The sequence below is a fragment of the Trachurus japonicus genome, chromosome 3 (assembly GCF_045865225.1).
Source record: "Trachurus japonicus isolate A0001 chromosome 3, Traja_1.0".
In the NCBI taxonomy this organism is placed as follows: Eukaryota; Metazoa; Chordata; class Actinopteri; order Carangiformes; family Carangidae; genus Trachurus; species Trachurus japonicus.
Genome location: NC_140909.1, coordinates 26,535,028 through 26,549,789, shown reverse-complemented (window position 1 = coordinate 26,549,789; position 14,762 = coordinate 26,535,028). Strand labels below are relative to the sequence as shown.

The following is a 14,762-nucleotide window of genomic DNA, read 5'->3' as shown; positions in this document are numbered from 1 at the left end:
AACTCCTGTCAGTCAAAATTTATTAGTCTGTCAAAACTTTATTCGTCTCTCAGGACAGACAAAGGACAATCATCAACAACAAACACTAAGAGGGACACACAAGATTCACACTCTCACTTAATGAGTCGCTCAACAACAACAGCAGCAGCAACATTGTTAATGTTGCTGTTGCGTGACTCATAAAGTCCAGTGTGAATCTACAACAAAATCCTTATCTGTCTAGGTGGGTCGTTGTCTTCAAGGAAAGAAATGGGACTGTACTGTTACACCTGTTCGCAGAAGCGTCACATCAACTCCAGAAAACATTTCACCGACTAACATACACATACACATACACATACACATACACATACACATACACAGTCGATCACATCAAACTAAGATTGGTTCCTCAGTCACTTCCTGTCACACTGATCCCTATGCTCATCATGGGGCCTGTGTGTGTGTGTGTGTGTGTGTGTGTGTGTGTTTCTATTGATATCATCTAGTTGTAAAGGTCAGACAGTCCATCAGACTGTTTCCATGACTTCTTCTTCATGTGATTTGTCAGGAAGTTTAAAAAAACACCATGTCTGTACCTGCATACATACGTTTCTGTGTGTGTGTGTGTGTGTGTGTGTGTGTGTGTGTGTGTGTGTGTGTGTGTGTGTGTGTGTGTGTGTGTGTGTGTGTGTGTGTGTGTGTGAGAGGGAGAGAGAGAGAGAGAGAGAGAGAGTTTGTGTTCTTGTCTCTGATTGGTTCTTTCTGTTTCTCTGCCTCTGCTCAGTCCTGATGATGATGATGAAATCAAAGGCTGTGTAACTAGATCTTAAATACCTGACATTTCTCATTGGCTGGATCATCTTCAGAGACTCTGCCTACGTCTTCACTGGAACCAGCCTCCTCAAAAAAACAAAAAAAAAACGAATTCTGCTGCTCCGCAAAACACAGATCAATCAACAAACCACAAACCAGAGACCAGCCCACAAAGAAGTGTGAGGTCGGAGCAGTGACCTCAGGCTCAAAGGTTCATTCTCAGTGCAGAGTGAATACAATGATGTTTTCTAGTTTTAGAAAATGTGTCAGTGAACCTGCAACCCGCCCTGCAACACTGTCTTCTCAGACTTTTTGAACCACGAACATAGAAGAGAGGTGTGTGTGTTTTGTGTGTGTATCCATTATTTGCGTCTGTTAGCTGTAGCCGCACTAAGCTCATTGTGATGATCTATAGAAGCTGTGATTAGACCCAAACACAAAGAGCTTTTTCTTCATTCAGCGTCTGCGTCCAGCAGCAGCTTAAACCGCTGCAAAAGGTCGTTACCATGAAAACCAATAAGTGGGAGGGTTAGCGGCAGATTTACATTCTGATTTACATCCACAGTAACAGGGGCGATTGTTCACCTGGATGAAGGGGGGGTTAACACGTCATCGATTTGTGCCATGTTCAGACCAATCAGCTGGTCAGGGAGTCAGCTGAGACACTGAGGGACCTCGGGTGGTGTCTGACATTCAGACTCTTCACAGTTAAAAACATTGTTTGTGAAATATAACTCGTATAGCTAAAGGGCTAATTCAGGCCAGTTTAACAGACCATGTCTGAATCTGTCTGTTTTTCATGGAGACGGCAGCATCGACACCATCATCATAATTGTCATCATTGTCATCTTCACCATCTTCACCCTCCTCCTCCTCACCTAGCCTACTACACTTCAGCCTAATTTTTCTGTGGTAGAAACATGATGTGTCCTCATAAAACCTCAGTTCTCATGAAAGAGGGGGCGGGGTTGATTTACAGCTGCTGGGAAAATGGATGAGCTGCTGTCTGAGCAGCTGGAGGAGAAACAAACAGAAACATGAGGATCTGTGATCTGTGACATGAGAAGACTGAACATGGTGACAACTCATCTCAGGTTTGTTTCACACTGAAACGAGATGAAAACAAGACAACACTTCCTGTTCGTCAGTGGCTAATGACTTGTCAGTGATTTTTCTCTTGAGTCACAGTTCTACTGTTGTCTTCTTTTCTTCTCTGTATCACTTCATCTCACCTGGTTTTCTCCACACTTCCTGTTTTAACACATTTCAGGCATTTTGCTTCATTTAAACTGACATGAACGACAGAAGGGGTTTGAGTCTGACACCTATAGTTTCTGTTCAGGCTGCTGCTTCCTCACATCACAGTGACAATCAGGTCCATCAACTAATGAGTCAGCTATAAATACATAAAGAAATGGAAACAGCTGTGAAGTAAAAAAGTAGATTGTGTGAAATAAAAGTTGACAAAAAATAAACGTAGCTACGGAAGCCCTAAAGGGCCAAGTCCGTATAATTTTTTTTATTATCGTTTTCTCGTGATAACGACTTATTATTTCGTTATCTCGAGATAACAAAGTCTGTTTTCTCGTGATAACGAATTAATTTATTTCGTTATCTCGAGATAACAAAGACCGTTTTCTCGTGATAATGAAATAATCATAGAATGTGTGGTTGACATGGTTGCCAAGCAACATGTTTCCCCGGTGCAATCGCTTCTGCTTATGGGGAAGTAGCAGCTGGTTAGCCGCTGTATGTTCGTAGCAGGGGGCTACTACGTATTAACTGACTCGCCGCTCTGTGTGTGTGTGTCGCGGTGATAATTTAACCGTGAAAAGTAGGCTACAACACACACAACATAACGTTACAGCCGCAGTGTTGTGAGTGAATCATGTCAGGACAACCAGGCTTCATGAATCCGTTTCACAGACCCCGGTGCTTGGGGGTCCATGGCACTGGTCCGACCTCCCATTAGTTCGACCTCCCATTGGTTCGAGCTCCCATTGGTCCGACAATCGGAGTAATGAGAGTTCGAACTAATGGGAGGTCCTCATTAGTTCGAACTGGACTAGTTATTAGTCAAACTCTCCATTCTTACCGTTCACTATGCATTTATATCATTATTCATATAGGCTCCACCTGTCAATAAGACACAAGTGGAAGAAGAGGTGCAGTTTATTGTGTTTCACCAACGAGGAGCTGTCATTACGCACGACTTTTACGCACTGCTGCGCGCTCATTGGTGTCCGTAATTAAACCTTGACACTCATATCAAATCAAACTTACATTACAGACAGGTGGATTGGGTTCTCTGTCTCTTTCTCCCACTCCGAACAGACAGACGGACGCAATCAGAAAGGAAACAGAGGCTGCGCATTGATCCTTTTTTCCTTTCTGGGATCAAACGGATCATGTGCATAAGCACTTCATATTAATAACATATAACGCTCATTATGCTTCCAGCCTGTCTAGCCTCTACCTGCTGTTTTTACTAAACTTAACCAACTCCTTTCTTCATTGCCTGAACCTAACCAAAGCGAAATTTACTTTTTTTTTTCTCTCTCTCTCTCTCAGTCTGCTGCCAGCAGCAGCAGCGGCTGCAGCAGGCTCGCGCCCGTGAAGTGAGCTCAAGCCGGCCAGGTTCAGCCGTGCTCGAGCGGAGGGGGGAGGAGAAAAAAAAGTGTATTTCTTTTACTCTGTACTCTGGGAGGGGGGGCTTTGATTATCAGTTTACACATCTTGATCAGCATTTATGATGGTTGTGCGCGATCTGACATGATCTGGCTCTCTGACTGAATATGGTGATATTCTGGGCCGCGCGTGTATGTGTGTGATGTGCGTAGAGAGAGAGAGAGAGAGAGAGAGAGAGAGAGAGAGAGAGAAAGCTGCATGCTCCTATCAATGGAAGAGCTTGTCACAAAGTAGCGATGACAGTTCGAACTAACGGGACCACCCACTGGTTCGACCTCTTATTGGTCTGACTTGTGGTTGATTTTATCGGAGTAACGGGAGGTCGAACCAATGGGAGGTCGGACCAATGGGCAGTTCCCGTGCTTGGGCCGCCGCCGCCGCCGCTGCTCTAGTGGCGGCCGGGCACCGGGGTCTGTGAAGCGGATTCATGAAGCCGCTCCACAGACCCCGGTGCCCGGCCGTAGGTGGCTCACACACCCGGGGAAGGACATCCTGGCAGTTAAGAGGAGAAACTTTCTGCTTCTAGTTTAGGAGCAGCGCAGCGGCTCGCGGCTGCAGCTCTGTTCACTTCATACACTGAGAGTCAGTGTATGAAGTGAACAGAGCTGCAGCCGCGAGCCGCTGCGCTGCTCCTAAACTAGAAGCAGAAAGTTTCTCCTCTTAACTATGCTGCCAGTATGGCCTTCCCTGGGTGTGTGAGCCCGGCCGCCCCCGCCGCCGCTGCTGCTACGGCGGGGAAGGCGAAGCTCACTGATCGCCTTACCCCAGCGGCGGCGGCGGCCGGGCTCACACACCCTCACTGCCAGTATGGCCTTCCCTGGGTGTGTGAGCCACCTGTGTTGAGTGTTGTGAGTGAATCATGTCGGGACTCGGGACAACCAGGCTCCATGAATCCGCTTCACAGACCCCGGTGCTTGGCCGCCGCCGCCGCCGCCAAGCACCGGGGTCTGTGAAGCGGATTCATGGAGCCTGGTTGTCCCGACATGATTCACTCACAACACTGCGGCTGTAACGTTATGTTGTGTGTGTTGTAGCCGAAAAGTAGGCTACAACACACACAACATAGCATTACAGCCGCAGTGTTGTGCGTCATGTCGGGACTCGGGACAACCAGGCTTCATGAATCCGCTTCACAGACCCCGGTGCCCGGCCGCCACTAGAGCAGCGGCGGCGGCGGCCTGGAAGCCTGGTTGTCCCGACATGATTCACTCACAACACTGCGGCTGTAACGTTATGTTGTGTGTGTTGTAGCCTACTTTTCACGGTTAAATTATCACCGCGACACACACACAGAGCGGCGAGTCAGTTAATACGTAGTAGCCCCCTGCTACGAACATACAGCGGCTAACCAGCTGCTACTTCCCCGTAAGCAGAAGCGATTGCACCGGGGAAACATGTTGCTTGGCAACCATGTCAACCACACATTCTATGATTATTTCATTATCACGAGAAAACGGTCTTTGTTATCTCGAGATAACGAAATAAATTAATTCGTTATCACGAGAAAACAGACTTTGTTATCTCGAGATAACGAAATAATAAGTCGTTATCACGAGAAAACGATAATAAAAAAATTTATACGGACTTGGCCCTTTAGGGCTTCCGTACCGTAGCTATAAATACATAAAGAAATGAATACAGCTGTGAAGTAAAAACAGGAGATTGTGTGAAATAAAAGTTGACAAAAAATAAACGTAGCCTTAAATACATAAAGAAATGAATACAGTTGTGAAGTAAAAAAGTAGATTGTGTGAAATAAAAGTTGACAAAAAATAAACTTAAGCGAGTCAATAAATGAATGAAAAAAATACATAAACCTGTGAGATAGTCACAACCCTTCATTTGAATATAACAAATGGCCCTACACTTGGCTGCAGGAAGTACAAGTCTCCTAATTAAATGTAGAATTACAAAATAAAAGTCTCCAAAACATTTAATCTATTATAATACAAATGTTTAATTCATGTAGGCTATTTACTAATTCTCATGGAGGTGTCTTTGTGCAGGTGAAGGGTGATGATGTCAGTGATGTCATGACACAGCATTTTTACAGGAACATTAACTCATTGAGTGCCAGCCCTTTTTGGTCAGTGCCATGTGCCAGTGTTTTGGGGCATTTTGAGTAATATTTCAAGACCCACAGAATATTTTGTACTATGACTCTGAAAACACCAAACAGCTCAAAGGAAAGAGGAGACTCTCTATTTAACTAGGGAAAAACCATTTGTTTGTACCTTGTTCCATTCGTGATATATCTTAAGCTGAATAGAGCCTGGTTGCACCAAAAAGACCACCTTTTTTCTAGAAAGCTGAGAAAAATGCATTTTTGTGAAAGAGAGTCTCTCAAGAAAAACAGTGATTTATCCGTTTTAATTTTGGCTTCAAAAACATGTAAGACATCTGAAAATTTCATTTCACGTGTTTTTTCAGTGTAGAATTTTTAAAAAAAACTAAAATACAACAAGTAGGAGTCCTACTCTGCAGAGTGATGCCTTCTCTCCTACTTCTCCTCCTGCAGTTGCTGCCCCCTCACCCTGTCCTACCCCCTCCTCCCCCCCTCCCCTCACCCCCTCTCTGCCCCTCCCCTCTCCTACTTCTCCTCCTGCTGCATCGTCTCTGCAGTAGGGAGGGAGACGTCATGGCGTCTTCAGCCTCTGTGCTGGACGCGACCGCAGCAGCGACTCACCGCGCTGATCTCTCGGTTCGTCGGTTTCAGACAGCAACTGGTGAAACTGACTCCGCGATCCGCTTTCGCTTCGGCTGATCATCTACATCATTTTACCTTTCCTGCCTCCTCTGATCACTTCATGTTGGAGCTATGCTAATAGCACCGTGGCTAAGCTTTCCTCCAGCTCCACGTTACACTTGTTCCAGGCTCTGCCCGTCGTTTTTCTCTAGAAATAGAAACTTTTTCCAACTTTTTTATCTCTGTACCGATCGCACTTGTCTTCTCCTTCTTCTTCACTTCTTGCTCTGGGGCCGTATTCACAAAGAATCTTAAGGTTAAAAGTAGCTCCTGAGGGCCGAATTTAGGAGCAACTCCTAAAAAAAGTGGGCGTGTCAGTCTTAAATTTAGGACTCCTAGTTTTTTAAAATAAGAGTAATTCACAAAGTATTTTAGGTCTAAAAGTAGCTCCTAAGTCTGGGAGAGCTTAAAAGTCCTCGTGAGGACTCCTAACTCACTAAGACCTATTCACAAAGAATCGCAAATGGCTGCAGCCAGGCAAATGTATGGAGGACTGCGAATTGCTGCAGAGGGGGGAGCTGGAGCACCTGCCCCTTTGCCCTTTGATGCCCAACGTGCCTTTTTGTCTGTGTTTTTTTTTTTTTTTTTGGTCATCTACAACATTTTCGCTATAAAACGGGAGTAGTGACGGTGACGGACTGTCCAATATAGGCATCACAACGGTCGGACCGAGGTAACTGCGACCGCTGCGATGCAGTCGTGCTGATTTGAGCCAAAAATATTTTTAAAAAGTTGCTGGGTGCGCTAGACACATACATTTGTTGGTAGTAATAGCTCACGTGATAGGGTAGCTACTCCAGTAAATTAAACTTATTGTCAGTCTGGGTTCAAATCCTGCTATAGGCCACAAATGTGGGTAATGCATTTTCTTTTCTCATCATTATTATGATCACTATATAATATAAGGGCTGTCAACGAATGTGAAAATTAATATTCAAATGTGGGAAGAAAAAAAACCAGCGGCTGCTTTGCGAGTGGACGCACTGACCCTCATTGCATTTGCACAGCGTCACACTACAGAAAGTGAGACGTGACACTGTAGCAGAAAGATGCAGATGGCAGAGAGAAAGACAGAAAGTTCAGAGCCCAACTTGGCAGCAGAGAGAGTGGTTTGGACTCGAAACAATCTGAAAAGCCCCGTCGGACCTGACGGCAAAAAAAAAAAAAAAAAAGTGGAGCGGAGCGGCCGGTGGCAAGGAGGAGGGAGGGAGGGAGGGGGGGGGGGGGCACTCAACAACCAATCACCGTATTGAGCGCCTCAAATTCGTGCACGAGAATTGACGTAATCCATAGCAACGGGGCGTCACCAGGGGCGTCACTCTTACTCTGCTCTTAGTGATTTATCCTTAGTAAGAGTAGGTCTCAGCGGCTTTGTGAATAGCTTTTAAGAAAAAACTCCTACGTAAAAACTTTTAGTGCGAGTTAGGAGCACTCCTAGCGGTAAGATAAAAGGCTTTGTGAATACGGCCCCTGATCTACAGTCTCATTCGTTCTACACATCCCAGAAGCCCCCAAATTACTCACAGTGTGGGTGACAGCGTCCCCATTTACCAGCCGCAGAAAACTGCATTTGACGTATATGGACGTCAATGGCACTCAAGCGTTGGGTTTTGATTGACGTCCATAGACGTCAATGGCACTCAATGAGTTAAGAAGAAGAGATTGTGACTCATGCTCGTTGCTGAGTGACTTTTTTTCCAGCAAGTTTGAACCTTGCCCTGGCCGGCCCCACCCCCGGCCCGTCATACTTGTCAAGTGATGCACGTCATTGGTACAGGTGTACAGTAGAGGGGGCGGGGACACCTCCTCTTTACCTCCTCATTACCTCCTCTTTACCTTAATCCTCATGTTAGTATACGAGGACGTATCAAAATGTGACCTGAGAGGCAGTTCAACTATACACCTGTCCAGAGCATATCTCAGTCCAGGGGTTCATCTAGACCAGGTCCACATCAGATACTCGGTCCCCTTCTTCAGCAGCAACGTAACGTGTCACCAGGTGACATGTGTTCAGACCCTCAGGAGTTCATGGTCCGTTGCTGCAGTGACAAGATGAAAGTCCTGATATCAACCTGCTGAGAAACCACATAAGAAGAAGCTGCTGCTGCTGAGACCCCTCCTGTTCCTGAGGCTCCTCCAGAGACCACAGTGTAAATCCCAGGACAAACTGATCAGTCACAGCTGGGGTAGTGTCCCCTCTAACAGCATCCGAGACAACATGTCAGACTGAGGATGGCAGATTCTACTACATGCACCACACACACACACACACATACACACACACACACGCGCGCGCAGGCATGCAGGTTACTTTCCTTAGAAAACAGCTCAATCAATGAATACACTGCCAGTAACTATTAGAGTGAGGTCACTGACACACACACACACACACACACACACACACACACACACACACACACACACACACACACATGCACACACTCATTATGTTGAGGTGTGTGTGTGCTTGTGTGCATGTGTGTTTTGGGTAATTGAAAACAGACTCTCAGCTCTCTTTGGACCATGTCCTCTGACTGAGCCTGTTTACAGATGTGTTTGGCTCAAGAGCACATCAGCAGAGAAACAGCTGGAAACATCTGGAGACTTTTTTCCTTCTTCTGTGGTTCAATGAAAAACTGAATCTCTGATCTGATCCATTTACATTTTTCCTAAAACAACTGATAATGGAACACAAATACAACAGAGTACAATAAGAAAAACACAAACCTGAATGCACCACGACCTGAACACAGAGAACTGAACACACCAGAACCTGAATGCACCACGACCTGAACACATCAGAACCAGAATGCACCACGACCTGAACACAGAGAACTGAACACACCATAAGACCTCCTGTGTCTACTTGTTCATGCTGACACATCAGCACATCAACAAACTGTATCTGTTTCATGATATTTAAACCTCAGGGAGAGGGAGAGAGAGAGAAAGAGCGAGAAAGAGAAAGAGGGAAGCAAGAGAGAGTGTGTCCTAGTCTTGATCATACAGAGATTCATCAACAGTCTGATCTGACATGTCAGACTGTTTGCCACCCCCTCCCTGTCATACAGCCCATGAATTAACTTCCTTCACTTTATTTACTTTGGTTTTCGCCACTAAACAACAATCAGCCAGTGGCTCGTATCCAGCTCAAAGCTTTTCTTGGCTGCAGCTCTCAGACTGAACTGTTCACGTTAACACACACGTCCCACGCCAGCGGGAACTTTACACACATATCTGAAAACTAATCCTTTAAGGCTGCGTTTTCCCAGAAGCCTCCTGAAAATAATTCCTCCTCTGCTGCTCGGGAGGTGAACGGTGCCCAGAGAGGCTGCAGGGAAACCTGGGAAAGTTTCTGTCTGGATTTCAGCCGCTGTCATCATCTGAGAGAGAGAGAGAGAGAGGGAGAGGGATAAAAGAGGGATAGAGGGAGAGAGAGAGAGAGAGGGAGAGGCAGAGAGTTACCTTCAGTTTTATTCTGCAACTTGTTCAAGTCAGAAACTTGATTTTGGGCCATTAACTCACAGAAACGTGTGAGTTAACACAGTCACATGATGAAGGAAATCAGAGGAGGATCTGATCTGCCAATGCCAGAACACAAACCACATGAAAGGATGATGAAGGGTTGTGTCCAGTTTTCATGTTGCACTAATATTTCCATCATGAATTGACATGATGTTTACCTGTGTGTGTACCTCTCTCTCTCTCTCTCTCTCTCTCTCTCTCTCTCTCTCTCTCTTACACACACAGAGACAGGGAGAGAGAGAGTCTTCAGTAAAAGTTCTGCAGCAGCAAGTGTGCATCAACACTTAAGATGTGTATTACAGTTACTATGTGTGTAAGATGTTTCTGTGGTCAGTTACTGCTGCATTCCTAACATACTGCTGACCAAACATCAGGAAATCAAACTCACCCTCCCCTCAATACGCACACACATAACACACACGCACACACATGCATGCATGCACACACAAACACACATGCATGCATGCACACACAGTGGACACACTGCAGCTGTTTCACTTTGGTAAATTATGTTTTGTTTAATATCAAACAGACTTTGTCCGGTTGTTCATCTTTGATTAATTGTTAATAATGTGGAGAATCCTGAACCACGATGAGCTGTGTGTGTATGTGTGTTTTTGTTGCGAGTGCACACGCAAATCTGTCGGTTACAAAGTGTCAGTTGTGTGCGTTTGAAAAGTAAAACAATCTGTCAGCCTGCAGTAGAGATGCATCGTGGGACATGTAGGCAGTGGCACAGGTTCCTTGCTGTTGTCTCCTCATCTCTCCTGTGGAAAAAATTAAATGAAGACACTCCATCAGGAGACTTTCTGCTTGTCAGTGCTGTGTGTGTTTCTGTGTGTGCGTAAGAAGGCCAAACTCCAGCAGAGAGGAGGAGGAGGTGTGAGGATTTATTGCAGAGCTAAAGTCTTATCTTCCTACAGAGGGAGGACACAAAGTCCACATTATATAAAGGTCCCAAAGGAGTGTGTGTGTGTGTGTGTGTGTGTGTGTGTGTGTGTGTGTGTGTGTGTGTGTGTGTGTGTGTGTGTGTGTGTGTGTGTGTGTGTGTGTGTGTGTGTGTGTGTGTGTGTGTGTGTGTGTAAAAAGGATAGAATCAGGGTAGTTTCATAAAACCTCAAAATGAAAGTTTGAATGTTGCCAGGCTGAGCCGCCAAGTGATGAACAGGTCTCTGATGGTCAATACAAATATTGATAACTTCAGTTGAAAACATCAACTTATGATCAGTTTTAGACATGATGATGATGATGATGATGATGATGATGATGATGATGATGATGATGATTTATTCAATTGCATAAAACACAATGTTTACAACATGAACAATGAACCGAAAGCTTTTTAATAGTTTCTATTTACTCCTTAGGCCTACAGTTAAAATTTAAACCCATCAGTTATTCATATCCAAAAATAGTCGATCTTATTCCAAAAAAGAGAAGTTATGATCTTGTGTTGTCTCCTGATCCCAGCAGTGAGACCCCCCCCCCTCCACACACACACACACACACACACACACACACACACACTTGTGACATCATCAGATCGCTGTCTAGCAGTAATGGACGTCAGTCGCCCTCTGACCACGAGGATCTGGTGTTTCCTCTCCTGTGACTCTCAGTCATGTCTCTGCTGACTCCAACACACAAGGCTAAATTTAACCCCCCGCTGTCATGCAGCATCAGCATCAGGAAACACCTCAGTGGCATCACTACAATGTCATCAACACCCACTGGAAACACACTGAGCAAGCAATAGCTCTCAACAGAACTCAACGTCCCCAAACACACTCAAGACCATCAGAGTCAAAGTCAGACAGTCAGAAAATGTTCCTCTTTTATAATTGTATGTGTTGGTGTGACGCCTCGGCCACACAGGGGAACAACCAAATAGGAGTCAGAGTCGGAGTCACAATCAGAGTCAGGGTCCGAATGAGAGTCAAAGAGTCAGAGTCAGAGTCAGAGTCAGGGTCACACTCTTCCTGGGGTCTCAACAAAATCATCAACAAAGGCTGTGTGTATGAGAGAAAGGCCTACAGATTTTCTGGTGATGACTTGCGTTATTTGTGCAGGCTGCTGGGGCTCAAGATCCCCAGCACCACACAACCTGGAGCCACTGTCTCACCATCCCGCAGATGGCATTACAGCTTTTTTCAAATGGCATGTTCTTGTGCTGTTGGAGATGCAGGACATTTGAATAAGGGTACTATTTGCCAAACCATCAGACGTGTGCCTAGCACTAAAATTTATTGTGATCATTGTTACTATTAGATTGCATTAATTTATACTGCTCACAAAAGTGTATAACAATTATTTCGGAAAAATGTCCAGTGGCTTCTTGAATTGTTATCATTATGTTTCGGTGGGGCAGCGGTTAGAAAGTGTATTCTGACAATTGACCCATTCAGCCAGTCCACTACTGACTGTCAGGCCTTTTCCATTATTCTAATGACAGCGTCCATATTTCCTTTTGTGGAAATATTATGATCACCTCCTCATATACTTCCATCCAGAGCAGCTAACCCTTTTCCATCTCTGCATCAGTGACCCACAGTGATTGATACTGTGGTCTATTTAGGAGAGACCTAACCTGACAAGCCAGACTATATCATTAACATGTAGTCTGGCAACGACCGGTAGACCTCGGCTCAATCCAGGGGGCGGGATGAAGGCTGTCTTTCCAACTGCCTCTGCACGCAATAGGGTAGCGCTACGACTAATCGGAGCAAAGAGCACGATGACGTTAGCCTGACAAGCCAATTAAAATGTATGTCATCATCGCGTTAAGCCCGCCCAATGACTCTCTAAACAGATAGAGCGCTGTGATTGGTGAACACAAACGGTGTTCGAGACTCAAAAAGTTCCTATGGCTCGTTTCTAGACCCACCTACGAAGCAAATATTTTTGCTGCCGCTAGGGTGCGTCTAGATTTCTAGGCTAGGAGAGACATGCACATATCTGAATTCCTTGGACCTGGCTTGACATATCTGTACCCTGTCGTCCTTAGATTGGGTCAAGCCTGGCTTTTTCAGTCATCCTGGATTTCTTAATTCTAAGACTAATATCCCTCAGGTCAGAAGTTTGTTGTTGTTGTTGTTATGGACATCACCAGTCAATACAAATACCATGACTGTTGTTTGCTCATACAAATACAGTGGCTAATACCCACAGGTGGAGCTTAGACACATGCTAGACTGTTGATGTGTGGAGCAGCCATTTGGACCTTGAGGTTGGTGTTGGTGAAGCTCCTTGTTCACATGAAACACAGTCTTCAAAATGAGTCTGTTCACACCATATAGATGTTGATTAACAGTTGTTTACCAGCTGTTCCCTGAACATGTGGCCGTTTTGTTTTTGAGCTAAAGGCTTCCTTCTCACAGTGACCCGCTCCAGGTCCAACAGGAGAAATGTGCTGAGTGTCCACCACCGCGGTCAGAAGAGACCCCCAGGCTGTTCAGGGGGGTTCACACAGTGAGGAATAACTCCATTTCACCATCGTCTCACACAGTCACTGAACGTACACGACCAACATTCAATATAATCACAGGCTTCTCTCTCCACTATTGTCTCCCACACACAGTGTAAACATCAGAACCAGCTCCAGTCCTCCCACACACTCCACCGGGACCGGGCCTGATCAGCACAGAGTGTTTGGCCTCTTCACACTGTCTGTGTCTGACTAAACAGAGATGACCCCGCCCCTCAACGCCTCAGCCCAGCACATCCAGAGTCCTGAAGGTCAGACTCTGAAGTCATGAAGGTCCAGGTTGAAAGGTTGAACCCAAAGACCTTCAGAACTGTCCGATACCATCTGACAGTCCTGACTCTCTGACAAACACCGGCCCGATGCGGAGCCTGAGAACTGAGATCCAACTGTTGGTCTCAGCTCAGACTCTCTCACCTGGATCCTGTTGTTTAACGTGAGCTCACTGTGGCTGGCTGAGACAGTAGATCCAGTCTGAGGGACAGGATGGTGTGGCTTGTGGATTCAATTCTGGTTCTGGTTGTCAGGTCAGTTCATTACTCTCATAGCCAGAAACTGGTCTGAGATCAGGCCACGCCCTCCTCTCTCTCTCTCTCTCTCTCTCTCTCTCTCTCTCTTTCTCTCTTTCTCTCTTCCTCTCTTTAACTTCTCTGTTTCTACAAGCCTTCCCTCCCTGCCTGCCTCACCCTTCAGGCAAGCCCCCCCCCCTTCTCACTCTCCCTCTCTCTCTCTCTCTCCCTCTGTCTCTCACCTACGCAGGGTGTCTCTCACCCGGCCTTGCGGGTTTGGCAGCCTCTCATGTTATTGTGCTCTGTGGTTTTGGAGGAACGAAGCGAATAAACCTCCTGCGCCGAGTCATCAATCAGCTCAATCTGTCACCTAAATCATGGGCAGAGCCATCATGGGGGGTGCATGGGTGTGTGTGAGTGTGTGTGTGTGTGTGTGTGTGTGTGTGTGTGTGTATGTGTACACAAAAATCAGTGGAGGAAAAATAAAAACCTAGAGCTTATTCTTTTTTTCTTTTTGCTCCTCACGTCTCATTCGGTTTAAACTGAATGGGGAGGTGGTGACTCCTACCACCTGCACGGACGCCACCAGGGGGCAATGGAGCCAGATGGAAACGTAGCATCCTCTGGTGCAGGTGAGGTTTACCTGCAGGTGAGGAACAAGCCCATGCAGAGGTTTTCTCATGGGCGCCCTCCGGTGGTACAGCAGGAAATCAGGCAACTTGGATTGGTCCCTAAACCTGACCAAACTGTGTCAGTAATCAATGCGATTATTGATGACTGACATAATCTCTGATAACATCACAGTCCATATCCTGAAAAACATTCATGATGAATCTAAATCTGCACAGTGAAATTCTCAGACAAACGACGAGTTCCTTCATCATGTCAAAATGAAACATGAATGGACTTCAGTTTCTTACGAACACACTTTCTTCTTTTACTTGTGTCTCTGATGTGGTTGGAATCATCATTAAAACTATATGAGTTTCAGACCTGTCACCAAACTTCAGTCTGACAG

General features: G+C 45.7%; 1 protein-coding gene across 1 annotated transcript in view; it reads left to right on the top strand.

The window, feature by feature from the left end:
* Positions 1–13,943, top strand: part of LOC146990054 (isocitrate dehydrogenase [NAD] subunit alpha, mitochondrial) — a 242,259-nt gene extending 228,316 nt beyond the window's left edge. Inside the window, exon 12 of the mRNA XM_085768235.1 lies at positions 13,929–13,943. The gene's annotated coding sequence lies outside the window, so the exon portion shown is untranslated. The remainder of the gene's footprint in view (positions 1–13,928) is intronic.
* The last annotated feature ends 819 nt before the right edge of the window (positions 13,944–14,762 follow it).